Genomic DNA, 27038 nt, shown 5'->3' with positions numbered 1-27038 from the left:
AACACTGCAATGAACATAGGGGTGCATCTATCTTTTTGAATTAGTGTTTTGGGTTCCTTTGGATTTATACCTGGAATTGATGGGTCATGAGGCAGTACCATTTTTAATTATTTGAGGAACCTCCATACTGTTTTCTGCAGTGGCTGCACAAATTTGCGTTCCCACCAACAATGCATGAAGATTCCTTTATCTCCACATCCTTGCCAACACTTGTTTGCTGAATTATTGATGACAGCCAAGCTGTGTACTGAGGCTGGCTGCCACCAGTACCGGGTCTGGGGTAGTCAGCAAAAGGTCCAAGGCACTCCAAGACCCGCCTCCACCTGCCTGTTAGGTCAGCCACTGAAAGAGCCTTGGGAGATATGTGAGTTGTGTGAATCAAGTTCTCAAATCTCAGTGTCCTGTTTTGTTTAATGTTATTTCATTATAACATCGATGAGATGCTGTAGGCACCTAACTCTTGTTCATATCAATTAGCCTATGGTGATACTGGTTTCATTATACACCATTTCACTTACAGTCATAGAATCTATGGACCACATTAAGTGAGAACTTACTACACCTCATTTCTTTTTACCTTTATCCAGTAATTTAAAGATTAAATTGTAAGGCAAGTTTTAAAGAAAGGCTGCAAAACCAAATTTTAAGGAATAATTGTAGAGTTCCAAACCACTGGTGCAGGACCAAGGGGGAGATCTTGGGGAAGCAGGAGGGAGAAAGCCCCCACCCCCCCTCCCACTGTACAGAACTCTGAGGTTCAGACCATCACAAGCTCATACATACACATAACAATGTGTATGTCCCACCATTTTCTTCTAGGGACAACCCTGAAGAGGAAAAAAAATGCTTGAGATTAGAGCTACTTGGAGTGTTTGTGTAGTGGGAGGAAGAGAAAAAGGGAAAAGATATTGGGGAGGGGGAGAGAAAACATTTTAAAAAGCAAGCTGAACCCTCGCCAGTGTGGCTTGGTTGGTTGGAGCGTTGTCCTGTACACTGAAGTGTTATGGGTTCGAATCCTGGTCAGGGCCCTGGGCTGCGGGTTCAATCCCCTGTTGGGCCCTGTATGGGAGGCAAGCAATCGATGTTTTTCCTTTGCATTGACATTCCTCTCTCTCTCTCTCTCTCTCTCTTTCCCCTCCTCTCTCTCTAAAAGCAATGAAGAAATTTCCTCAGGTGAGGATAAAATAAAAATAAAAAAAAAAATGTAAAAGCAAGCTGAACAGAAGAATCTGGTCCAAAATATAGGAAGGTGAGAAAGGTATTATCCTAAAAGTGGACACAATAATAATTCTTGAATGAAATCATCTATGTTAAGGAAAATATCTAAATTATTTTGGGAATGAGGAAGAGAGGGACACACAAAAGAAGGTGAGTCATTGAGAGCAAAGATCACGTGAAGCCAAAGCAACGAAGATGGCTAAATGACCTCCTTTACATCGGAACAGGATGGGAGGTAGGAAGAGGTAGTTAAGTCGGCACAGCATAGAAGAGTTAGGATTGAAGAAAATAGGTCAGGTAACATGGTGGGACGATGAAGTATATACTCATTATTTCTATTTTGAGATGTAAACACCTTTCAATATTCACCAAACCTTTGGTAAAATCTGCTGCCTACACACACACACACACACACACACACACACACACACGCATACACCTACACCTTTTATGAATAAATTTTCTAGAAATCACAGCAAAAAGGGACTAAATTTCATGCTTGGATAAAACTGTACAGACAGGGAAAGTTCACCTTGGATGGTAAAAATCTGTAATCTAAACTGTTTCCATGGAAGCAAAAATTGAGACCTACCAGGTGTTTGCCAGAACTTGGGGTGGGTGGTAGACTGAAATTTGACCCAATATCCCCTAGAACCTAAGGAGCAGCTGATGTCTAGGTGACAGAAGTGTATAAAATGCTCCTTTAGTCTTTATTATTAAACTCCCTGGAGCAATAAAAATATAAATGTAAATTTGTCCCATGATTGTAATAATAGCTAGGTACTATTTCTGGAAAACAAACCTAAGGGCTGCAGGGATTAGAGAAATGGGTTCACTAAAATTAGGGTTTATGAATTCTCATTTTGCAAATTATATTGAGATAACACAACTGTTTCTGGGGGGAGGGGAAGGAACTCAGCTTCCTTAATTCTAAGGTGAATGAAATAAACTTTTGTTTTCTACAGGGAGATGTTTTCAAGAAAAAGTGTGAAAGTTCAAGCTTCCTTAAAGGAAGAAACAACCTATTGAAACCATGCCCTGAAATGCTGCTCAGATCTAGGAAAAGAAGTCAAATATTTAAAATTGTAACTGTAAAATTTATACTAGCAGAGAGATGCATTTTTAAGTAGCATATATACAAACGTTATCACATACTGAATTACCTTGCATAGACAATGCAATATTGGGGTCTTTCAATAGTAATTTTCACTATTTTAAATCACTAATGTTCACATCTTTAATTGTATATCTTTTTTTTTCTTTTATCCTCACCCAAGGATTTTTTTTTCACTGCTTTCAAATATAGAGGTAGAAAGGGGAAGAGAGAGAAACATAGATGTGACAGAGAACATTGACTGGCTGCCTTCTCGTATGTGCCCTGACTGGGGATCAAACTCGTGACCCTTTGGTCCATGGGACAACACTCCAACCAACTGAGCCACACCAGCCATGGCTGTATGATATATATTTGATGATTGTTACTTGATTCTCAGTCCTTTGTTACAATCATAACACCATTACAATGTAGAAAAATAAGATATACTTATTTAGGCAGTTTTCAGAAAAGTACTGTAATGAAAAGCAGACCCCGCCAAATGAAACCACTTAGCTTCAGTCCAAATGCTTGAAATAACAAAAAAGAGCAACATAAGAGGCAGCTTACCTATTACATGCTGGAGATATGAACGACATGAATAGGTGCGGTGCAGGACATGTAGAACACGCGTAATGAGTAGTGCTGGGCACACCCTCAGGGAAAGTCAACCATTTTGGTCAGTTATTATGTTAGGGACACCAAGAAAGATAGCCCTTCAAGGTCAAGCATAGGAGAAAGACAACTACATCTGTAATCAGTGTGGTGAGCTCAAGTTCAGGCTTGTCTATCACAATGAACTTCATAATTAACTTATCTAGATCCAGAAAAAAAGAAATTGGTGTTATTTTTATTGGGATTACACTACATTTATATTTTAATTTACAAAGAACTGACATCTTTATAGTGTGTGTTTCCACTTGTTCACATATAATTTTTTTTCTGGAGTGTTTTATAACTCTCCTCACATAGACTTTGGATATATATTGTTAAGTAAGGCCTAAATACCTTTTTTTTTCCTATCTGTTTTTCTTAAAAAGCACTTTTAACACAAAAGGGAGACCCTTCACTTCACCTTTCCTTACCCCCAAGCTGACTCTTAGTAACCCCTGATGAGTCTGTTGTATGTTCTTCCAGGTCTATACATGTGCATTTACATATATATTATATATAAACACATGGGACCTTACTATACACATTGTTCCTGTACCTGGAGCTTTTCATTTTCATAACGTATCTTGGAGACCTTAACGCATTGGTACATAGAGACCGCAGAATTAGAGTGTGATGAGCTATCACATTCCCACAATAATGTGCATTTAGACAATTTTTCTATTAAAACCAGTGCCAGACTTCTGGCCAAGATGGAGGCGTAGACAGATACGCTGTGTCTCCTTCCACAACTAAGAAGGAATACAGCTACCTCAAAACTAGAGACAACCAGAAGTTCCAGAAAATCAAAATGCATGGAATTCCAACAAAGATATAAAGAAGAAATACTCAGCCAGACAGGTAGGAGAGGCGGAGAGGACATGGTGTGGTGGTGGCAGCAGCGGTGGTAGGGGCAGGCCAGCAGAAAGCAGTTACATGTTTTAAAAAGTCAGGAGGGACACCTGGGGAGCGTTTCTAGCTCCTCACCAGACCGTGCAGCTCCCAGTCCTAGCACCGGGGAAAATCAAGCCTCATTGTTTTTGACTGTGAAAACCAGTCAGGGTTGGGGTGAAGGCAAAAACTTCTCTCAGCAGAATCAGATTGTTTAAAGGGCCCCTGTGGCCCCAGAATGTCCGCAGACCCATCCACTCTGGGAACAACAGCCAGGGCAACAGCTAGAGAGGCACCAGTCCCATACGAAAGTGGGAGAAGTGCCTGGAAAAGGGGTAAGTGCTGAGCAAGTGGCATTGTTTCTTCTCAGACCCCTCCCCTACATACAGCATTACAACGTGGTGAAACGGGTCATTCTGTACTGATGAATCCCTAAGGCTCCGCCCCTTACAGTGTAACAGGAGTGACAGCTCTACCTAAGACACAAGAGGGAAACACACACAGGAGACTTCTGGCCAATATGGAGGACTAAAGTGACACACTCTGTCTCCCTCCGCAACTAAGAAGAAATACAACTACCACAAAACCAGAAATAACCAGAAGTTCCAGAAAATAAATGGAAGTCCACGGATGAAGTTATAAAAAAGTAGTGCTCATCTGGATGGGTAGGAGGGGTGAAGACGGGTGGAGAGGTCAAGCTGTGCTGGTGGCAGCAGTGGCGGCAATGGCAGAGCGGGACAGCGGTAAGCACAGACACCCATATTTAAGGGGAGGCGAGAAGTGCCTGAGGAGCACCCCCGACTGCAGACCAGACCCATCAGCTTGCGATTCCAATGCCGGGAAGGCAGACCCCCATTGCCTTGGACTGTGAGGCCCGGAAGGGGTGGGGACGGAGAGGAGGCTCCCGATCTCTCAGCAGAGAGTGAATGGCAGGAATCCATCCTGGACCCACACCCACACAAAAAATGCCACAGCATGGTGAGAAGGGTTGCCTAGTTGTGACGAATGCATGGGGCTCAGCCCCCTGTAGTGTAGGAGGTGTGACAGCCCCACCCAGGAAGCAAAGGTAGACACAAAACTGTCAAGATGGCCTAGATCATGATAGAGATCCCAGTGACGCAGCTGACCAGACAGCAAATATGGAATCTAATGAAGCAGCAGATAGAAAATCTTTCTGAGGAACAGTTCAGAACTTTGGTTATATGAATGCTTAGAGACCTAACAGCAGATCTTAAACAAGACAACAAAGGAATGAGGGCTAGTCCTGCTGAAATGAACAAAAACACATATGAAACTAGTGATGAGGGAAAGAAAACCAGGTATCAAATCAAAAAATCGAAACATAGGGAAGGAACAAACAGTCAACCAGTGCAGAAAGAGGAAACGAAAAGTGAGGAAAATGAGGAGAGGTTTAGAAACCTATGGGACAGCTATAAGCAGGCCAACATCCAAATCATAGGGTTGCCAGAAGGGGAAGAAGAAGAACTAGAAATTGAAAAATTATGTGAAAAAATAATGAAGGAGAACTTACCTAACTTGGGGAAGGAAATAGACTTACAGGTCCAGGAAGCACAGAGAGTTCCCAAAAAACTAGACCCAGGGAGAACCACACCAAGACACATTATAATCAAAATGTCAAAAATTAAGGATAGAGAATCTTAAAAGCAGCAAGAGAGAAGAAGAGAATTACATACAAAGGGGTCCCAATAAGACTATCAGCTGATTTCTCAAAAGAAACTCTGTAGGCAAGAAGGGGCTGTCAAGAAATATTCAAAGTAATGAAAAGCAAAAACCTACAACCACGATTACTCTCTCCAGCGAAACTGTCATTCAGAATAGAAGGGCAGAGAAAGTGCTTCCAGGACAAAGTAAAACTGAAGTAGTTCATCAGATCCAAACCACTGTTATATGATATGTTAAAGGAACTTGTTTAGGAAAAGGAAGATCAAAACTATGAACATTAAAATGAAAACTGTATCAGAACAACACAACCAACAACAGAAGCTAGGTAACCTAAACAAAGGCAAACTAAGTAGGCAACAAGAGTGAGAAAAGAATTATAGGTATGGGGAACATTATGGGGGGAGGTCAGCAGGGAGGGGGAAGGGGAGAAAGGGAGGGAGATGGTACAAGAATTAAGAAGCATAGTAGAAGGGAGTGGAGTAGGCAGGAAGATGTTGAGAAGAACTATATGCACAGCCAATGGGCATGTACTAAGGGAGGGGACAACTGGAGGGAGGGGGGCCACTGGGTGGAGGGGAACAAAGGGAAAAGAAATTGGGACAACAGTAACAGCATATCAATAAAGCGTATGAAAATAAAAAAATAAACAAACAAATAAATAAAACCAGTGCCAATCTCAAAAAGTTACATGCTGTCTGATTTTACATGGCACTCTATAAAACAGAACAAGGAACAGATCCGTTCCTTACGGTCTGGTTTCCAGAGGTCTACTGCAAAGTTTCGGCACCTGGGAATTCCTTGGGGTGTTGGGATTCTTTTGTAACATAAAAATTTGTGCATGTTTTAAAACTTAAGTAGTGTGTTCTTAAAGATTGGAGGGCTAGTATTCAAGACTTCAGCCAAGGTAGAAGCCCCCTGTCTATTTTGTACCAACCGATTATGCTTCTTAATCCCTGCACCATATCCCCATTTCTTCCCCACCCCCTCCCAGCTGATAACCCTCTAAATGATCCCCATACCTATGATTCTGTTCCTATTCTGGTTTGCTTAGTTGGATTTTGTTTTCATTTTTTAGATTCAATTGTTGATAGTTGTGACTTTGTTATTTTAGTGTTCATAGTTTTGATTTTCTTTTCTTAAGTAAGTCCCTTTGACATTTCATATAATAATGGCTTGGTGATGATGAACTCCTTTAGCTTTACCTTGTCTGGGAAGCACTTTATCTGCCCGTCCGTTCCAAATGATAGTTTTGCTGGATAGAGTAATCCTGGTTGCAGGTTGCCTTTCATCGCATTGATACTGCTTGCCAGTCCCTTCCTGCCTGCAAAGTGTCCTCTGAGCAATCAGCTGATAGTCCTATAGGCACCCCGCTGTAGGCAACTCTCCGCCTCTCTCTTGCTGCCCCCAGGACTCTCCCTTTATGTTTTACCTTTGGCATTTCAGTCATGATGCGTCCTGGTGTGGTCTCCTCTGGGTCCAGCTCGCCCAGGACCCTCCATGCCTCCTGGACCTGTATGTCCATCTCCTTCGCAAAATTTGGGAAGTTTTCCTCATTTTTTTCAATTCTTGCTTCCTCAGTCTGCACTGGTTGACTATTTTTTTCTTCCTTATGTTCCAAATCATTGATTTGAATCCTGGTTTCCTTCCCTTCACCACTGGTTTTGTGTGGATTTTCCTTTGTTTCACTTAGCATAGCCTTCACTTCTTCCCTTATGCATTTGCCATACTCAAGCATATCTGTCAAGCCTGTGAGCATCTTCATCACCAGTGTTTTGAATTCTGCATTTGTTAGGTTGTCTATTTCCTCATCTGTTAGGTTGGCTATCTCCTCGTCACTTAGTTCTCCCACTGGAACCTTGATCCATTCCCCCTTTTGGGCCATACTTCTCTGTCTTCTCATCTTGACAGTTTCCTGTGTTTGTCTGCCTCTGTGTCCCATGTAGAGCTGTAGCTCCTGTTATGTTTTAAGGGGCAGAGCCTTAGGGATTCGTCAGTACAGGGCGACCTGTTTCACCAAGCTGTGGCGCTGTATGTGGGGGAGGGGTCCGAGAGGAAACAATCCTGCCTGCCCAGCACTTGCTCCTTTTCCAGGCACTTCTCCCACTTCCGAACCGGACTAGTGCCCCTCTAGCTGCTTCCCTGGCTGTCGTTCCGAGAGTCTGTGGGTCTGGGGACATTCTAGGACCACGGGAACCCTTTAAACAAGTGGACTCTGCTGAGAGACTAGCAGTTTATGTCTCTATCCCAACCCCCACTGGTTTGCACAGTCAGAAGCAATGAGACTTGATTTTCCCTGGTGCTGGGACAGTGAGCTGCAAGGTCCAGTCAGGAACTGGGAACACTGCCCAGGTGTCCCTCCTGACTTTTTAAAACATGTGACTGTGCTTTCCGCTGGCCTGCTGCTGCCGCCACCGCCACCACACTGCGTCCTCTTCGCCCTGGCTCTGCCCCTCCTACCTGTCTGGCTGAGTATTTCTTCTTTATATCTTTCTTTGCTGGACTTCCATGCAGTGTGATTTTCTGGAATTTCTGGTTGTTTCTAGTTTTGAGGTAGTTGTATTCCTTCTTAGTTGTGGAGGGAGACACAACGTGTCTGTCTATGCCTCCATCCTGGCCATAAGTACCTGTTTTAATTTTTTTAAGAATCCAAACTAATGACCTCTATCTTTTCACAACTGAATTTAATCCATTACATTATTTTGCCCACTTATATTTATTTACTCATACTTAGATTTATTTCTGTATTATTTTATATTTCTAAATACCTTTCCTTCCTTATTCCTGCCTTCTGTTCCATTAATAACACTTTGCAGATAGAATTTCCCAACCCACCTCAGCTGGTTAGGAAGGTATAAACTGTGTTTCTATAATGAAGACTGTACTTCCATAAGAGGTTCTCTATAATTTTTTAAAACATGTACACTTAAAGGTTTTTAATATCCCTATCCCATTCCAACCATGTTTTAACTACCCACTGAAATATCTCATTTTGCTGTTCCCAGAGGGTTTTTTTTTTAGCTTTCTTTTGAAATGCACATTTTTGGATAATCTATGGTTGATTATGGTTACATATATATTTATTATATCATGTGCTCACCAGTTTTCTTAGATCCTAATATTCTCTCCCTGGGTTCATTCTCCTTTTGGTTGAAGTATGTCCCTTGATAATTCTTTTAATAAGGATTTGTGGGTAGAAAACTCATTTACCTGTATGTCTGAATGTGTCTATATTGCTTTTAATCTTGAATAACAGCAAGTTATAAAATTCTCTATTGATGAAAATTTCCCTTCAGCACTTTAAAATAGTAGTATTCCCTTTTCTTCTGGCCTATATTTTTCCTAGTGAGACGCCTGCTGTCAGCTTGAGTTTCTTCTCTAATGGGCAATCTATTTTTCTTGATGGTAGCTTTAAAGATTTTACCTTTAAACCAGATCTTCTACAGTTTCACTTCAATTTTGTACGTATGTGGACTAATACTGTTTAATATCTATAGCTAAGGACTTTCTTCAATTTGAAAGTTTTTAGGAAAATTTGCTTCAAAAATTGTCTCATCATTTCTTCCATTTTCCTGAAATTCCTATTAGACATAGGTGAGAGCCTGTGGTTGTCTTCCGTGGGTATGTGCGCGCTTTTTAATCCCTGTCTTTCTGTCTAAACTCTGGATAAACTCAGAACTCTTATCTAATTCATTACTTCTTTCTGCAGCTGAGTCTACACTCTAGTTATTCTACCTGCTGATATTTTAAAATTCAGTGACTTCATTTCTAAGATTTCTAAATTTTTTACATTCATTTGTTCTTATGTCATATCTACCTACATTTTTATGTTATGTACTTACATCTTTGGCCACTGTAAATCTATCTATTTTAACTTCATTGTTTGTTTCAAAACTTAGTTCCATTTAAGCAAATCAATGTTTCAGCTGCTAATTTTGTTGAGAGCCTTTCTTCATTTGTTCTGGGTGTTAGGCTTGTTCTGAAAAGGAAGTTGTTTTCTACCACCTCTCGCATGCTCTTTTCTGGTTTCCTGTGCACACACCCGAGCCCCAGAATCCACCAATAGCCCCAGAATCCACCATTAGGTCTGTCGTGGTATTATCACGTTCCAGTCCAGTGTCAGGGTCTTATAAATCCATTCAGGGAGATGGTGGGCAGGCTGACTCAGTTCCTGGCTGGGAGGCACCACAGATGCACAGTTTCCTCCTAAGGCACCAGATCCAGCATCCAGTTAATCGCCATTCTTTCCAGTTTCCTTTTGGGAAGGTGGCCTTCAGCTTCAAACAGTGTCCAGACTCCGGTCTCTTATCTCACCCTGTACATTTTTAGTTCACTTTACTGGCAGGAGTTCAGCTCCTGGCTGCTACTGCCTACTTTTGGATGAGAGCCCAGCAGTCCCTTAGTCCTACTCAGTATTTCATTCGTGCTCCACAGAAACGTGCATCTTATTTTTGAGTCCATATATGCATTTTTGCTATCTCTCTTTATACTTTATCTGTCATGGCTATATTTGTTGAACAGAGGGAGTATTTTGAAGTATAGCACTTGCTTTACTATATTTTCCAAAAAAATAGTGTGGGTGGGTGTGTTTTAATGTAAAAATTAGTCTCGTGGGGGGGGGGGAGATTGCTGGGGGAGGGGTGGTGCTGGACGGAGGGGAGCAAGGGGGAAAAGATTGGAACTATTTTAACAATATAATCAATAAAAAAAAAAGAAAAAACGTTTCTTATTATAGCATTGTAGTAAGTAAAAAAAAAATAGTCTCGAGACTAATATATGAAAAATCAGTGTGGAGGGTAATGGTGCAAAGAAGGGGAAGGTACTAGACAAAGAACTTGTAAGAATGACCCATGGACATGAACAATGGTGTGGGAATTGACTGTGGGAGCAGAGGGTGGGCTGGGCAGAGGAGGGCAAAGGGGGAAAACTGGGACAACTGTAATAGGATAACACAAAAATATTTTTCTTAAAAAGGAAAATCAGCACTCTGTATTTCTTGGGTAGTGCCAGACAAGGTAAACATGCAATGCCAGATTCCCCTCCCCACCAAAAAAAAGCTGAATGTCTTTACACATCTCCCACTAACAGCATATGACAGTACTTATTTTCTTACAACCTCAACAATTAAGTTCGTCACTCTTTTTCTACAAACTATAACACAAAAACTATTTCCCCAGTTTAAACTTTAAATTATAATTATGACTATATTATCACTAAAAGAAGCGATACAATTTGCTACGTATGATAAAAGCACTGGTGCCATTCCAATATGTTAACTTGTGATCCAGGGATATTCTTTAGATGGTGGTTTATTCTTTAGATAGTGCTTTCACTTAGTTATGGCAAACTTAATAAACACAGATAGACTGGAGCCATAGAAAGGCACACTGGACAATGTAAAAGTGATTAACTTTATCCATTACCCTCTCTCCACTCCACAGATTCAAATGCAGTGGGTTCCTTAGGGTTCAACTTTGAAGCTGATCATCCAGATTTGCCCCCAATCTGATAGAACAAAAGAAGTTATCTCTGTTGACCTAAGAATGACCTAGCAAGAAACAGATGGCAAAGACCTATTCCCCAGGGTTTGGGCATCAATACTAAGGACAGACTACACTTTATCATCTAAAACTTACTGAATAGCTACTCAATGCTAAGCATCATAGGAAAATCAAAGAGGCATAACCAATGTTCACTATTTTAAAAGCACTTAGAATCTTGTTGGAGAAACGTTAAGTAGCCATATGAAAGTTAAATAGGAGTGTTAACAAGGCAATATATATACCAAATGAATAGTGTGGTCAATATAGTAAGAGCTCAAGCTTGGAGTGAGCAAGGGTGGTTTTACGGAATAGGAGTAACTTTACTGGGACCTGGAAGCTATTGGACTTGGACAGGTCATTGGGGGAGTATAATAAGGTCAGAACCTAAGGGTTCCAGAGACAGCAACAAAGAGTTGCGTTTGGGAAGAGCAAGGGAAAAAGCAAAACAATAGATTGTGGCTCTTCCTGTCCAGGGACTCATTTCTCCTGGGAAAAGGGATGGAAATATAAGGGAAGAGAATTAATTTTCATGTAACTAAGTTATCAGTTAATGCACAAACTTAATCATGTTCTCCCAGAAACAAGGTGTTAGAAGACAGAACATCTGTCCTCAATCCTCAAGACACACGAAATTCACCCTTATCTGTACAGAATTAACTCTGAAAACATAAATTTTGTTTCAAGGCTATGTCCTGAAAATATTTTAAGTCCAAAAAAATCCTGGTGGGAAAGAAAAGGAACTGAAAAGGCAGAGAAGATGGTTCCAAAGGGTGAACATCTAAATGCTTTCATGTTCACAAAATGTCTTATCCATAGGCCTTCCAATTCTCCAAATCCAATACATGTATATTTGGGGACACAAAAATAGACATCCATGAGCATCACAAACACTGCCTCACTCTCTCTCTAGTACAAACCAGATCCTTGACTTCAGAGGAAATGGAGAAGCATAACTTCAAGGGCATGGTATCATCATTTCCTGCTTTTGTTTTAATGATCTTTAGAATGTATATGAGGACTTCTGGTCAAGATGGCACCATAGGTAAACACGGCTCACCTCACACAACATTAAAATTACACTTAACTATAAAACAACATCACTCAGAACCATCAGAAATTGAATTGAATGGCAGTCTGACAACTATGGAATTAAAGAAACCACATCCATTCAGACTGGTAGGTGGGAAGGAGATGCAGAACAGGCTGGTCCTACACCCACATGTGGCGGATAAAAATTTGTGAAGGATATCTTGGGAGTGAGGAGTCCTAGCCCAACACTAGGCCCACAAGCCCAGGGATCCAGTGCCAGAAAGATAAGCCTCCATAACTTCTGGCTGCAAAAACCAGCGAGGATTGAATCAGTGGAAGAAACTTCTGGAGTCCCAAGCAGTTCTCTTAAAGAACCCACACTTACTCAAGACTCACTCTCTCTGAGCTCCAGCACTGGGGTAGCAGCTTGAAAAACACCAGTGGTATATAGGAAGGAACTGAAGTGTCTGGCATTAAGCAAGAGCTGGGGGACAGATTTCTCCCAGACAGAAAGGAGGGCAGAGGCCATTGTCCCTTTTCTGAACCCTCCCTGCAAAATCCACAGTGTGGGCATGCGGGTGCTATATCTGAGACTCCATCAACCTGGGTAACAGTATGCCCCACCCTGAAGACTGTCTGAGGCTTTATCACACACAACTTATGAGCCCACCCACGCTGTTAGCAGTGGCTCTCCCATAGGAATGGCTGGTCTTGGCTCACACCTCACAACTTCCTAAATCCCCTCAAATAAGCAACAGCAGGCCTCAATGAACCTCCAGCCCCAGTACCTCTTGCTAAGTAGCCCCAGGCCCCGCACCAGCAGCAGCCAGCCTAGATTCACAGCTTGCCTTCTCATGGGAACCTCCAAGCCTAGCACAAGTAGCAGATATCTGCAGATTTCTTTATACCTCATGCAGAGTGCCCCCAGGAAGAATACACAAGTGGGGGCTGACCTTGGACTGTACCACCTGGGAAACCCAGAACCTGTGCACCCAGTGGACAGCTACAGACCACGTCAGAGCACCACCACTCTGACCCTACACAGCTGATACTCCACAGAGGGTGGAGGTTGATGGTCAGTGGTCATAGCTAGTTCTTGAAGCTGACTGATCTGGGTAAATACCTCCCATTACTTGCCAACAGCAATCAAGGTTCATCTACAAGAGGAGGATGTAATTAACCCACATGAAGGGCACACCTTGAGTACACAGGTTGGGTGATAGGGGAGGCTGTGCCACTGGACCCTACAGGACACCAACTACATTAGACCACATTACCAAGACAGGGAGTCAAAGCAGTTGTACCTAATACAAAGAAACAAACACAGGAAGGCTGCCAAATGAGGAGACAAAGAAACGTGGCCAAAATGAAAGAACAGCTCAAAACTCCAGAAAAAGAGCTAAACAAAATGGAGATAAGCAATCTATCAGATGTAGAGTTCAAAACACTGGTTATAAGGATGCTCAGAGAACTTAGTGAGGACCTCAACAGCATGAAAAAGATCTAGTCAGTCAGAAATGAAGAATACAGTGGTCCCTCTCTATATTGCGATTCACTTATTGCGGCCTCACTGTATCGTGGGATTTTTAAAAATATTACATTTAATTATTTATCATGAATTTTTTGCTATATTGCAGGATTTTGTGGTACTGTATACATATGTTGTTAAAGTTACATAGGTTTAAAGGTGTAGAATACGTTTAAGAACATAAGTAGTGTTTATAAAAGTGTGGAAAAGGTTAATAAGGGACTGGGAATGGTTTATAAGTATGTAGGAAGGGTTTATAAAGCCTTAAAATAGATATAAATACTAAAATAAATGTAAGGTTCCTACTTCGCGGATTTTCACCTGTCATGGGGGGGGGGGTGTCTAGAACATAATACCTGTGAAAAGTGAGGGAATACTGTACACTAATTAAAATAAAGAACAATTTACAGGGAAACAATATTAGAGTGGATGAAGCTGAGAATCAAATCAATGATTTGGAACATAAAGAAGCAAAAAGCAGCCAATCAGAACAAGAAGAAAAAGAATCAAAAAAAAAAAAAATGAGGATAATGTAAGGCCTCTGGGACAACTTCAAGTGTTCCAATGTTCGCATCATAGAGGTGCCAGAAGTAGAAGAGAAAAAACAAAAAATTGGAAAAATTTTACTTGAAAAAATAAGGACAGAAAACTTTCCTTATTTGGTGAAGGAAATAGACATGCAAGTCTGGGAAGCATCAGGAGTCCGAAACAAGATGGGTGTAAAGAGGACCACTCCAAGACACACCATAATTAAAATATCAAAGGCTAAAGATAAAGAGAGAATCTTAAAAGCAGCATGAGAAAAGCAGTTAATTCCTATGGGGGAGTTCCCATAAGACTGTCAGCTGATTTCTCAAAAGCAACTTTGCAGGCTAGAGGGACTGGCAAGAAATATTCAAAGTCATGAAAAGCAGGGACCCACAGTGAATATTGCTCTCCCCAGCAAATCTATCATTTAGAATAGAAGCGCAGATAAAGGGCTTCCCAGACAAGAAAAAAACTACAGGAGCTCATCACCACGAAACCATTATTATAGGAAATGTTAAAGGGATTTATTTAAGAAAAAGAACATCAAACCTATGAATAATAAAATGGCAATAAATATCTATCTATCAACAATTGCATCTAAAAAACAAAACTAAGCAAACAAGAACAGACAGAATCATGGATATGGAGGGCATTTTGATGGCTGCTAGATGGGAAAAGGGTGTTGGGGATGGGTGAAGAGGTGAGGGGATTAAGAAATACAAATAGGTAGTTACAGAGTAGCCATGGGGGTGTAAAGTACAGTATAGGAAATGGAGTAGCCAAGGAACTTATATGCATGACCCATGGACATGAACAGTAGTGGGGGATGCTGGGTGGAGGAAGGCAAAGGGGGGAAAATTGGGACAACTGTAATAGCAAATCAATAAAATATTATTAAAAAATAAAAATATAAAATGTATATGATGGACAGGAAGTAACACACTATGTACGGATGAAGTTTAGACCCAGATAGTAAAGACAGAGGAGAAAAAAAAAAAAAAAACAGGGTAAAGCAACTGCCAAGTTTGAAAGTGTTTATTAATAAACTCAAGGGCTGTGTATAATCTGTTTTTATTGGTTGCTCATTTCCCCACTAGCAACAGAAGAAGGAGAAGAAAAAAATCATACCCTGACACCTCTGAGGCATGGAGTTGATGACCTTTGAAAAATATCTAAGGGATTGGAGAAATGAGCTGATTAAAACTTGAGTATCTGAAGTTATATATTCCCTCTGTAGTAAGATATAGCAATAGTACACCTGTTACAGGGTTCATCTGTACAAGATTAAAAACCAGATATCAAGCAAATCTTCTCAAGTTAAGCATCACCAGAAATGTATATTCTTGAAGAATATTAAATGCCATTAGTCTGGTAGCAGAATTAACTCAAAAACTTAGACCATAATTTCCTGAGTTATTACTATATAGAAGAAGAACATATAGTTAAACAGAACTGGAGCTTTTTTTTACATCCCGATTCTCCCTCCATCACAGCACCTAAGAAAACATAGTGTAATTGTCTATTAATTTATCATTTTTACCTCCTAGACCAGTAAGCTCCTTAAAGCTAGGCTCCATCCTTCTTGACATTGCCTGGCATAAAGTAGGTATAGAATAAATAAATACTGTGCTCCCCTCCCCAAAGGATAACAAAGCACAATGGCAAGTACACACTTTATAAAATTGGATGCCAGTGAATATCTGAAAATATTTGGCTTCTAGCTACTTTCCTCTGAGATGGAACAATTCATTTCACACATCCTCCAAATTGCCAAATGATGTCAGCCTGGAGATTCCTAAAGCCAGAGCTAAGTGCTTACTCATTTAAGATAACAAAGGGTGCCAGAGTGGGGAGGCACTATCCATTTACTCCTGAGTAAAAAAGACACCATCAAATCTACATTAGGATTATGTCTACACTTTGATATTTCAATAAAGGCAATTCTATTGTACTAGCACTGTAAACACACACTGACTTTTTCATGGGTAGAATCACTTATACATACTATGATTTACATTTTAACCCGGATGAGCCCAAGACTTTCTAGCTATCTAAAATGCTTTCACTTCCTCTATCTTAGCTGCATTTTAGTTGCATTTGCTTTCTTCCTTTGGAGAAAGCTGTTTCCAAAAGGAATTAGGAAAAAAAAAAATGAGGGAGTCAATGATATTCAAAACTGTTTTCATTTTGCTTCATAGCATTCTTCCATTAGCCAAGTGAACTAGTGAATTATTTGACCCATAGTATTTTAAGATTTAAGTGCAAAGCATTCATTTCAAAGTCAAAACCAAGTGAGAATATTCAGTGGATATAAAAAACTATGGATAAACATTAGGAACATACAATTTATAATTCATACAAGAGGCAATTTATTTGTTTGAAAATTTTGAAATATTTATCATCATGCTCTTGAAACAATGAAGGAAAAGCTTTTTGAAGCAATCCCCAGGAACTGAATTCTTAGTTCTGTACTCAACTGACTAATCTCTGAACGCCCTGCAGTTCACTGATAGATCTGAGAGCAGGCAAAAGATGAAAAAAATTGGGTGAGTTCGAAGAGAAACACAAATTCTCTGGAGTGTCCACACACAATGTACACAGCACGAAGTTACAGAATTCTAAACACGGGGAAAATCCAAATAAACAAAAAACTGTACTAAAAAGGTGTTTTAAAAATGATCATTTATTTTAGAAATTTACTATAATAATCAAAGAATACTTTGCTATAGTACTCAGCAATGCATGATGCCAACCACCAGGAAGAAAAATGGTATCATTTATGAGAGAGAGTGAGCTGTACCTTGATGCGACACCGTAAAAAGTTTGCAGCTAAGACAAGAGTTGTGGCAATTAGTCATTTAGATGTGTTGGATGGTAGGACAATTTACTTTTTAGTCACATGCTTTGTGGAAGGTTAAACCATCTGGACTTCAGAAATATCATTAATTTGGATAAGAAAGGTTCCACACATTCCAGGCAAATAGATCTTTGCCATATAAAGTGAATTTCAGTTTGTATTTTTCCTTTTTTCTGGCTCATCTAGATGATCTCTGCTTAGAACTCAGCACTATTTTTGTTTCTCCTTCTTTCTAGGAGAAAGGGGGCTGGTAGAGACAGCAACATCAAAGGGGAAGTATTGAACCTTTGTGTTCATAAGGGGTTAAGGTTTTGAGTTCAGCGATCAGGGCTCTCCTCTGGACTCTTTAGAGCTTCTCCTAGGAATCAACACTGCGAAGTCTCTTCTTCCTTGAAGCTGGTGTGATATGATGGGTTTGAAGCTGCCTGTCTCTTAAAAGTAGATCATACCCTATGAGAACAGCTCAGACAAGCTCTCCTCTTGGCTTTAGGGACAATCAATAATCAATCTCCTCCTCTCTTCTCCCTCCCATTTCCCCACCTTCCTTTGACTCTTCCTTGCCTGGGCTCCCCTTTTCTTGCTCTAAGTAGGCAGAGATTCAAGTGCAGGGAAAAAGGATAAGGAGGCTTCTTGAGCTGCCCTTCTACCTTCTTCTGGTCCAGGTCCCATGGGCCTTCAGTGTTGAGCAGAGGAAGTCTTGGTGACTTACCCGAGGTCTGGCTGAGTTCACTGAAAGACTAATAGTCAAGTCTGGGGGAAGAGCTTAGCTTTCCTCAAATGTTCTTTTGCCTGGTCTTGTCCTCTGTCTATACAGCTCCTACAGATTCCACTGGGAGAGGGAAGCAGGTAGCTACGGGAGGGAAGATTTGGGGCATTTGGTCTTTGATCTTAGACCTCTCTCAATCTGCTTGCCAGAGATGCAACTAATCACACTTAAACGACTATACTGGAAATGCCTCACATGAAGACAAGGCATTTGAAGTCTATATAGGTGAAGAGACTAAGAATAATATTTTGCCATGTATTTTTCACAGTAAGTCTGTGAAACAGAAATGATGTTTATCCTGCTCTTTTTAAAAAAGATTTTATTTATTTATTTTTAGAGGGAGGGAGAAAGAGGGAGAGAAAACACTGATGTGATAGAGAAACATTGATTGGTTGCCTCTTGTACATGCCCTGACTGGGGACCAAACTCGCAACCCGGGCATGTACCCTGACGAAGAATCGAACCAGCCACCTTTCACTTTGTGGGATGATGCCCAAGTAACTGAGCCACACCAGTCAGGACTATCCTGTTCATTTAATAAAACTGAAGCTCAGGAAAAATTCATGTGTTTTACCTAAAATCATATCAGAGAGTCCATATCTTCCATTTGAAGTTTTGAAGAAAGATTTGACTTTTCTCTTTAAATTTATTTGACCTAGCTGAAATTATAAAAATCAACCCACGTTTTGTATTTCCAGTGAGCATATGAGGTCTCTTACAAGGTAAACTGATGAGGTAGTTGATGGACTGTTTGTTAGACACAAGATTTGTGGCTGATAGTGCAGAATTCCTAAAAATATAAAATTAAGTGATTATCAATACAATCATGCACAAAGTAATCCAGAAGGGAATATTCCTATAACATTTCCTGATCATGCATGAAGTATTTTCTGAGTTTAATATTTAACCCCCACATTTTAACAGTCAACATCAACATACCCTTAGCTTTAGGTATCGATGCAAAGAATCTCACCAGATCTGAAGGGCTAATATGAGGATACCTTGAGTAGGGAGAAGTCAGCTCAATTTACAAGAGCTTACCCTAACTCTGCCAGTAAACACAGTTTACTTCTCAGAAAAGTTAATGTTTTGAATTTGCTGTTTTATGATAAAAAATCACAGTGTATATTTAAAACCCTTTATTCCTTTATTCTTAGAAAAAGGAAGTGCTGTTACCTCAAAAAAGTTTAAAGTCTTTATTTGCTAGAAACTTTCAAGAGGACATTTACTAAATTTTACTTTTCCTCACAAGTCTTATTCCTTCTAACACATCACACACTTTTCCCCCCAGAATTATAATTTAAACCACCCTACATAGAATATTGAGAAACTTGAATTCCCCAGGTAGACTTAACTCTTTCTTTTTCCTCTGCAGCCATTGCAATATCTGGTCATTTCAATATGAACTCCCAATCCCAAACACACACACTGCAGAAATTATGTTTCAGAAGGCTATATATGAACGTCTTATCTTTGCAATGGTTTAAATATCTTCAGGGCCAAGAGCAAGTTTTGTGTTGTCAAAACTCAGCATCGTGCCCACAACATAGCATACAGAATAAATTAGTACAATAAATTAAGGTGTCGTTTTGCCTCTCCAACTATTTCTTTAAAAATTTTTTTATTGATTGATTTTAGAGAGAGAAAGAGAGAAACACCAATTTGTGGTTCCACTTATTTATGTATTCATTGGTTGATTTTTGTATGTACCCTGACCAAGTATCAAACCTGCAACCTTGCCATATCGGGATAATGCCCTCACCAACTGAGCTACCCAGCTAGGGCCTCCTGAACCATTTCTTAAGCTACTTTGGAGTGCAGATGAAACCTTAAATTATTTTGTATTCCCCACATTAGTTAACACAGTGCTGGTAACCTAGTCGAACGCAATAAATATGCAATGACTTATCTGCAGTGAAACAGAACACTTCTCCCTAACCCAGATACACAAAAACAGAACCTATATATTAATCTGTAAAGAGTGGTATAAGAAATTTTTACACTGAATGGGAACTTACACATAATCACCTCTAAATTCTCTTCTAATTTTGAAATTCGGTTATTTTTACATTTTTAAAGAAATTTAACTAGCATAGGACTACAACCTTCATGAATCAGAATAAATCAGCATCATAAATATATCGACAATATTCAAGAACCACTTCAGTTCAAGTCAAGATGGAGGTGTAGGTAAACATGGTTCACCTCCTCACACAACCACATCAAAACTGCAACTCAACTATAGAACAACCATCACTCAAAATAGTCACAAATTGAGTTGAATGGAAGTCTGATAACTATGGAAATAAGGAAACAACATCCATCCAGGCTGGAAGGAGAGGCAGAGACGTGGGAACAGTCTGGTCTCCCAATCACATGGGGTGGATAAAAATTTGTAAAGGATATCTCAGGAGCGAAAAGTCCCAGCCCCACATCAAGCCCCCAAGCCCAGGGTTCCAGTGCCAGGAAGAAGGTCCCCATAACTTCTGGCTGCAAAAGCAGTGGAGACTGAATCGGTAGAAGAAACTTCTGGAGTCCAAAGCAGGTCCTCTTGAACCCACACACAGACTTACTCAGGCTCACTCTCTCTGAGCTCCAGCACTCGGGAGGCAGCCGGAAAGGCACCAGTGGTACACAGGGAGGAAGTGAAGTGTCTGATATCATGGCAAGAGCTGGGGGACAGCTTACTCCCAGACAGAGAGGCATGCAGAGGTCACTGTTCCTTTTCTGAACCCTACCAAAACAGAGCCACAGCGCAGGCAGGCAGGCAGGCAGATGCCGTATCTGAGACTCCATCAACCTGGCTAACACTATTTGCCCCACCCTGGAAATCCCCTGAAGTGCCATCCCAACCAAATTATGGGCCAACCCAAGTTGTTAACAGTGGCTCTTCCATAGGAATGGCTGACCTCAGCTCATGCTTAACAACTTCCTAAATCCTATCAAACCAGCAATAGCTGGCCTCAGTGAGCCTCCAAACCCCCGTACCTCTTGCTAAGTGGCCCCAGCCCTGGCACTAGCAGCAGCCAGCCTAGGTTCACAGCTTGGCTTCATCTGGGAATATCCAAGCCCAGAACAAGTAGCAGACATCTGCAGACTGCTTCATAGCTCATGTAGGGTGTTCGTGGAAAGAATACACACACGGGGGCTGATCTTGGCCTGCACCACCTGGGAAACCCCAGGGCCAGTGCTCCCATTGGACAGCTACAGACCACATCGGAGCACCACCACCCTGCCCCTGCACAGCTGATCGTCCACAGAGGACAGAGGTTGGTGGTCAGTGGTCACTGCCAATCCTTGAAGCTGACTGGCCTGGGTAAATACCTTCCATTGACCTGCCAGTAGCAATCAAGGCTCAACAAGAGGAAGGTGGATTCAGCCTACATGAAGGGTGCACTGAAGTACCCAGTCTGGGTGAGAGGGGAGGCTGTGCCACTGAACCTTACAGGACACTTACCATACTATGCCACGCTACCAAGACAGGCAGTCACAGCAGGTCTACCTAATAAATAGAAACAAACACAGGGAGGCTGCCAAAATGAGAAGATAAAGAAACATGGCCCAAATGAAAGAAGAGATCAAAACTCCAGAAAAGAGTTAAATGAAATGGAGATAAGCAATCTATCAGATTCAGAGTTCAAAGCATTGGATATAAGCATGCTTAGGGAACTTAGTGAGGACTTCAACAGCATAAAAAAGATCCAGTCAGAAATGAAGGATACATTAATTGAAATAAAGAACAATTTATAGGGAACCAATAGTAGAATGGATAAAGCTGAGAATCAAATCAATGATTTGGAACATAAAGAAGCGCAAAAAAAAAAAAAAAAAAAAAAAAGCCAATCAGAACAACAAGAAGAAAAAATAATCCAAAAAAATTAGGATAATGTAAGACCTCTGGGATGACTTCAACTGTTCCAACATTCACATCACGGGATGCCAGAAGTAGAAGAGAAAGAGCAAGAAATTGGAAAGCTACTTGAAAAAATAAGGACAGAAAACTTTCCTTATTTGGTGAAGGAAATAGACATGCAAGTCTGGGAAGCATCAGGAGTCCGAAACAAGATGGGTGTAAAGAGAGGACCACTCCAAGACACACCATAATTAAAATATCAAAGGCTAAAGATAAAGAGAGAATCTTAAAAGCAGCATGAGAAAAGCAGTTAGTTCCTATGGGAGAGTTCCCATAAGACTGTCAGCTGATTTCTCAAAAGCAACTTTGCAGGCTAGAGGGACTGGCAAGAAATATTCAATGTCACAAAAATCAGGGACCTATGGCAAATATTGCTCTCCCCAGCAAATCTATCATTTAGAATAGAAGGGCAGATAAAGAACTTCCCAGACAAAACAAACAAACAAACAAAAAAAAAAACTAAAGGAGCTCATCATCAGCAAACCATTATTACAGGAAATGTTAAAGGAATTTATTTAAGAAAAATAAGATCAAACCTATGAACAATAAAACGGCAATAAATACATATCTATCAACAACTGGATGTAAAAAACAAACTAAGCACACAAGAAAAACAGAGACAATCATAAATACAGAGAGCATTTTGATAGTCTGTAGATGGGAGGGTGTCTGGGGAAATAGAGGGAGAGGTGAGTGCATTAAAAAATACAAATAGATAGTTATAGAATAGCCATGGGATATAAAGTACAGTATAGGAAATGCAGTAGCCATAGAACTTACAGCATGACCCATGGACAAGAACAATGTTGTGGTGATTGCCTGAGGGAGTGGGTCGGGGCTGAATGGAGGTGGGCAAAAGGGGAAAAACTGGGACAATGCTAATAGGATAATCAATAAAACACATGTTTAAAAAATCCTTTAAAGACTACAGTATATTAAGTAGTTAATATACTGTATCACTTCATAAGAATAACATAAATGATTTTTGATTCATGAAATCTTTTGAAACTACTTCCTTTTTATGATCCAGAACAAAGCATATAGCATGGGATGCTCATAATCATAAGCAAGTCCTCAATAGTTCACTTGAAAACTGGTTGTTTAGAATAAAGGCACCATTTTCCCACAAAACAACATGGAGGTTTTCAGACTCTCAGGGCAGCTCATAAAGGTCAATGCAGGGAATAAGATCAAGTACTAATACTGGTATATACTGGTATATAACTTCATCACCACTCATAATGTGATTTACTTTAGGGCCCTGGCAATGTACTTCTCCACACTACACCTGTATGAATGGGCAATCATCAGATACTTTTCACCATGGCAGTCAACTAAAATTCTATTATAAAACTACCACAATATGACCAAAACATAAACTGTAGGTTTTGTAAAATACAGGGTGGGGCAAAAGTAGGTTTACTGTTGTGAGTATGCTGAACAGTTTACTCTTGTATTATTACTTATTAATTATTGTATTATTTTCCATATAAACAATGGTAAACCTACTTTTGACCCACCCTATATACTCCATTGGTCTCACTGAGAAAACTCTGTCACTTAGTCTGTGAGGTGTTTCAATTTCTGTAGCTTCTTAAGTTTCTTGGCAATAACAGCATTTTTTTCTTTCTACCCAAATTTTAGCTATAGTTTTCCAACATATGAGGGCACATGCATGTATTTAGAACTCAGGACTTGATCTCTTTTTAGGGTATTATTGCAGGACATCCTCAGAGGACTTTTTCCCCAAGTTTATTACGCAAACATAAGGCCCTGTCTCATTTCTTTGGCACTAGATTTATGCTAATTATTCTAAGGATGGTCTGTAGGAGGCCACGGTTAATCTCTGATAATACTAAAGAAAACTCAGTTGCTACTGGCTGCTTTTTATACTTCTTTTCAGGAGACCTGATTTTTATTACCCCCTCATTAATTCCCCACACGAAGCTTTCCTCCAGCAGTTTATGAGGCGGTTTTAAACTGTAGCTGTATAATTATCTTTATTAAGACAATGAATACTTAGAGATGCTGGAGCACATTAATGCATTCACTCAACACCTTTCCTGGGTGCATGTTAGGCTTGAAACAAGCCAATGGGTACGAAGATGAACTAGACACAAATCCTGCCATTAGCAGCTTGAAGTCCTATAGCGCCAATGATAATATGCTCTTAACATTTTCTGCTTCACTGTGGCCAATTAAGTGTCAACAATGCGGTGATGTTCACTGTTGGTCCCAGGTTCTAAACGCTGTATGATTAAGTTTTTCGTCCTGACTCTGACAAGTGATACTTAAAGCCAGAAGCTTAAATCTAAGATACCTGATGTTTGGGGAAGCACAAGCACTCCAAAGCATTAGTGGTGATGCTCAATGTAGTAAATAATGATGTCAAGCCTTACAAAGTGGATCCAAGCAAGAAAAAGCTGAAAGGGGCCGGTCTCCCCCATGCTCTTTCTACACCTGCCACACTGGCCCCTTCTGTTACCTTTGCCTGGACTCTTCTTCCTCCAGACACCCACAGACCTCCCTATCTCAGTTCCTTTAGTTCTGCTCAAATGTCCCCTTTTCAGAGAGAACTTCCTTGACCAGCCTATTTAAAGTAGGATCCCTGTCACGCTCTGTCCTTACACTATTTTATTTTTCTCAAAGCATTTATATCTGACATTGTATTTTAAATGTATTTGTTTATTTTATTTTTTGGCAGGGTCTTGTCATTTTGGTCACAGCCTGATTCCACTGCCTAGAACTATTTATCATACAGTTCTCATGACACATGGACTCTCCCTGTAGCCTCCCCTCCACAGGGCCATTCAGTCTCTGAAGGGGCATCTCCAACAACAGCCCTTCAGCTATCTGCTGTCTGTTTTTGTGTTCCCTTCAGTCTTAACCGAGACCAAGAATATCTTCACCCAGGCCTCATACAAGGGTCTATGGTCTCTCCCTTCTACTGCTCACAGTGTCTTAATTTATGCTGTAAAATATTAAAAAATCAACATAGTGTCTCTATAATTCAAAGATCTTAGCCCCCTTCCCAGGCCACTAGATGGTCACTGTACATTAGCACATGGCAAAAGTGTCTCATCTACTCTTCCTCCATTCCACAGAGTGAATTCTGGTAGGCACCTACATGTGCCCGCTACTGTTCCTGGTCCTGGGGTACAAGAGTAAACCCTACTTGTAAGGCTTAGCCTTAATGGAGTTTACAAATTTTTGTTTTTGAAACAAAAGGATGAAAAATCTTATAGCTAATGATTTTCCACACTTATTAAATTTAGAGTTAAATTTCTGTTTATGAAATACAGAAGAAATATTTGCACAGAGATTTAGACGTTTATAGTTGAAGAAAAGGATGGGATTTAGATGGAACACCTGACTCAGAGTCTATAAATGAAATCTGAGGAAATTAGTTTATATAGGATGATTTGTGTGTGTGTATGTGTGTGTGCGCACATGTGGTGCGGGGAGGGGGACCTTAAGGGTGAAGGGTTGAATTATCCATATTACTCAATTCACAGTATATCAATTCCAGCAAAGCCCCTTCCTTCCCTTCTCCCTCTCCTCCATTTCCTTCCTTCTGCCCTCATTCCCTCCCTTTCTTCTTTTCCTTCTCACTCTTGCTTTCTCTCCTTCCTTCCATCCATCCCCTTATGCCATTCTATTCCCCTTTACCACCGTAAGTGAGCACTCTTCATACAAATTTTGATATGTTATCAAATTTCTCAAAAAATAAAACTAGAATTTTATAAATATTGCTTTTAATTCATAACTTTATTTGTGGGGATTGGACATCTTTGTAGTATCAAGTCTGTGCCACCCAAAGGCATACAACATCTTTTCATTTATTCAAGTTGTCCTATATGTCATTTACTAGACATTTAACAAGTTTTCTGTGAAGTTCTTGTGTATTCTTGGTTAGCTTAATTCCTAGATGCTTAATATTTTTTGTTGCTATTTGATTGTATCTTATTGTTTATTGCATCTTTTAGTTGGTATGTACTTTCTCATTGGGAGTGTTTTATTTCATATTTTTAAAAGTGGATGCAAAACAATAATACTGAATTGTTTTTTAAAAAAATACATAGGCTAGGTATTCCAAAATAACAGGAATTATAAACATAAAAATGCAGGCACTTATAAAGGAAAACAGTAGTGTAGGGTAAGAAGAAACAGCATTCTTTTTGTTAAAGTGAAGATTCCAGATATAACCTAGAAACTTTCGAGCTTTGCAATTAAAATGTTGTCCCAATGTTAGCCTAACCCTTACCACAGGGCCCTTCATGGGGTGGCTGCCAGGATCCTGATGTTGTCAGAGTTCTCAGTGAAATAAGGAACAGGAACCAAGTGAGGATAGAAGAGGAAGGGCGAATCTGTTTGCCTGATAGGATTAGTGGGCTGGGGAGGACCTCCAAATCCAGGGCACTGATTAGAAATACAAGATCATCTCCTCCATATCATACATAGCACATCTGCTTAATAGAGATCTTTCAACACAGGTTTTGGCGATTTGCAACCCAAGATCAACAACAGAGACCAAATATATCGTAAATGTCACTTGCTTCTTATAGAAAAAAAACAGTATTCTGTCAATGCTTTGTTGAGGGAAAAGGTATATACTATTAAACAATCAACAGGCAACATGACCATAACCATTCATAATAGTGAGATCAGAGAAAATGTTCTTCATTCCATGACTGGCATCAGATGATCTAAGAAAAGCATTTAGATTCATGCCCTGTGTTAAACCCAAGAGGGTGAGGTGAAAGGCACTCCTATTATTATTCTTGTGGCCAGGAATTCACTGCACATTAAATTGTCAAGGTGATAGATGACAAGAAGTCAAGTTCTAGGGAAGATCAGAGTATCAGTTTGAATAAACCACCATAACAAGAAAAGTCCTAACTAAAGCTTATTTTTTGTACTATATATGACAGATTTTGAAATAGTGTTTTTCTCTTATAACACCAACCACTATCCCTACAGAGGTGAGAAAGGCTGTTCTCTAAAAGTATTTTCACCATCAAATGACTTTTATCTTATGTTCCCCACAGACCCAAGTTGAATGGTCGGTGATATGTGGGTACATAGACACTAGAATAAAACAGAAATGAGGTTTTCATTTTAAGCCTACCGATTAGTGCAATCAGCTAGTTTAGTTCATCAGTATTCTGAGTTTCACCTTAAAAAATAGGCTCATCTAAGTAAGAATTTCTGAACTTTGATCTCTAAATTCAGATTTGGCAAAAAAGAAAGATCTACTAGAAATCCAGACAGTATGGGACAGGTGATGTGGGAGGTAGAGAAAGAGCAAGAATTCAGGGCACATTGTCAAAGTGAACTCTTC

The 27038-nt window shown here is 40.1% G+C and overlaps 1 protein-coding gene and 1 long non-coding RNA gene across 2 annotated transcripts in view; one reads left to right on the top strand and one right to left on the bottom strand.

Moving 5' to 3' along the window:
- The window catches only part of LRRC8C (leucine rich repeat containing 8 VRAC subunit C), an 84778-nt gene that overhangs the window by 7821 nt on the left and 49919 nt on the right, over positions 1 to 27038 (bottom strand). The window lies entirely within an intron of this gene.
- Positions 7935 to 27038, top strand: part of LOC150015243 (uncharacterized) — a 60820-nt gene continuing 41716 nt past the window's right edge. The window contains exon 1 of the long non-coding RNA XR_016509716.1: positions 7935 to 8000. This is a non-coding gene — a long non-coding RNA (uncharacterized LOC150015243). The remainder of the gene's footprint in view (positions 8001 to 27038) is intronic.

Source organism: Furipterus horrens, unplaced genomic scaffold (assembly GCF_987537825.1).
Source record: "Furipterus horrens unplaced genomic scaffold, mFurHor1.1.pri manual_scaffold_3, whole genome shotgun sequence".
NCBI classification, from domain to species: Eukaryota; Metazoa; Chordata; class Mammalia; order Chiroptera; family Furipteridae; genus Furipterus; species Furipterus horrens.
The sequence above is the reverse complement of the archived record's forward strand: the minus strand, read 5'-3'. Positions and strand labels throughout refer to the sequence as shown.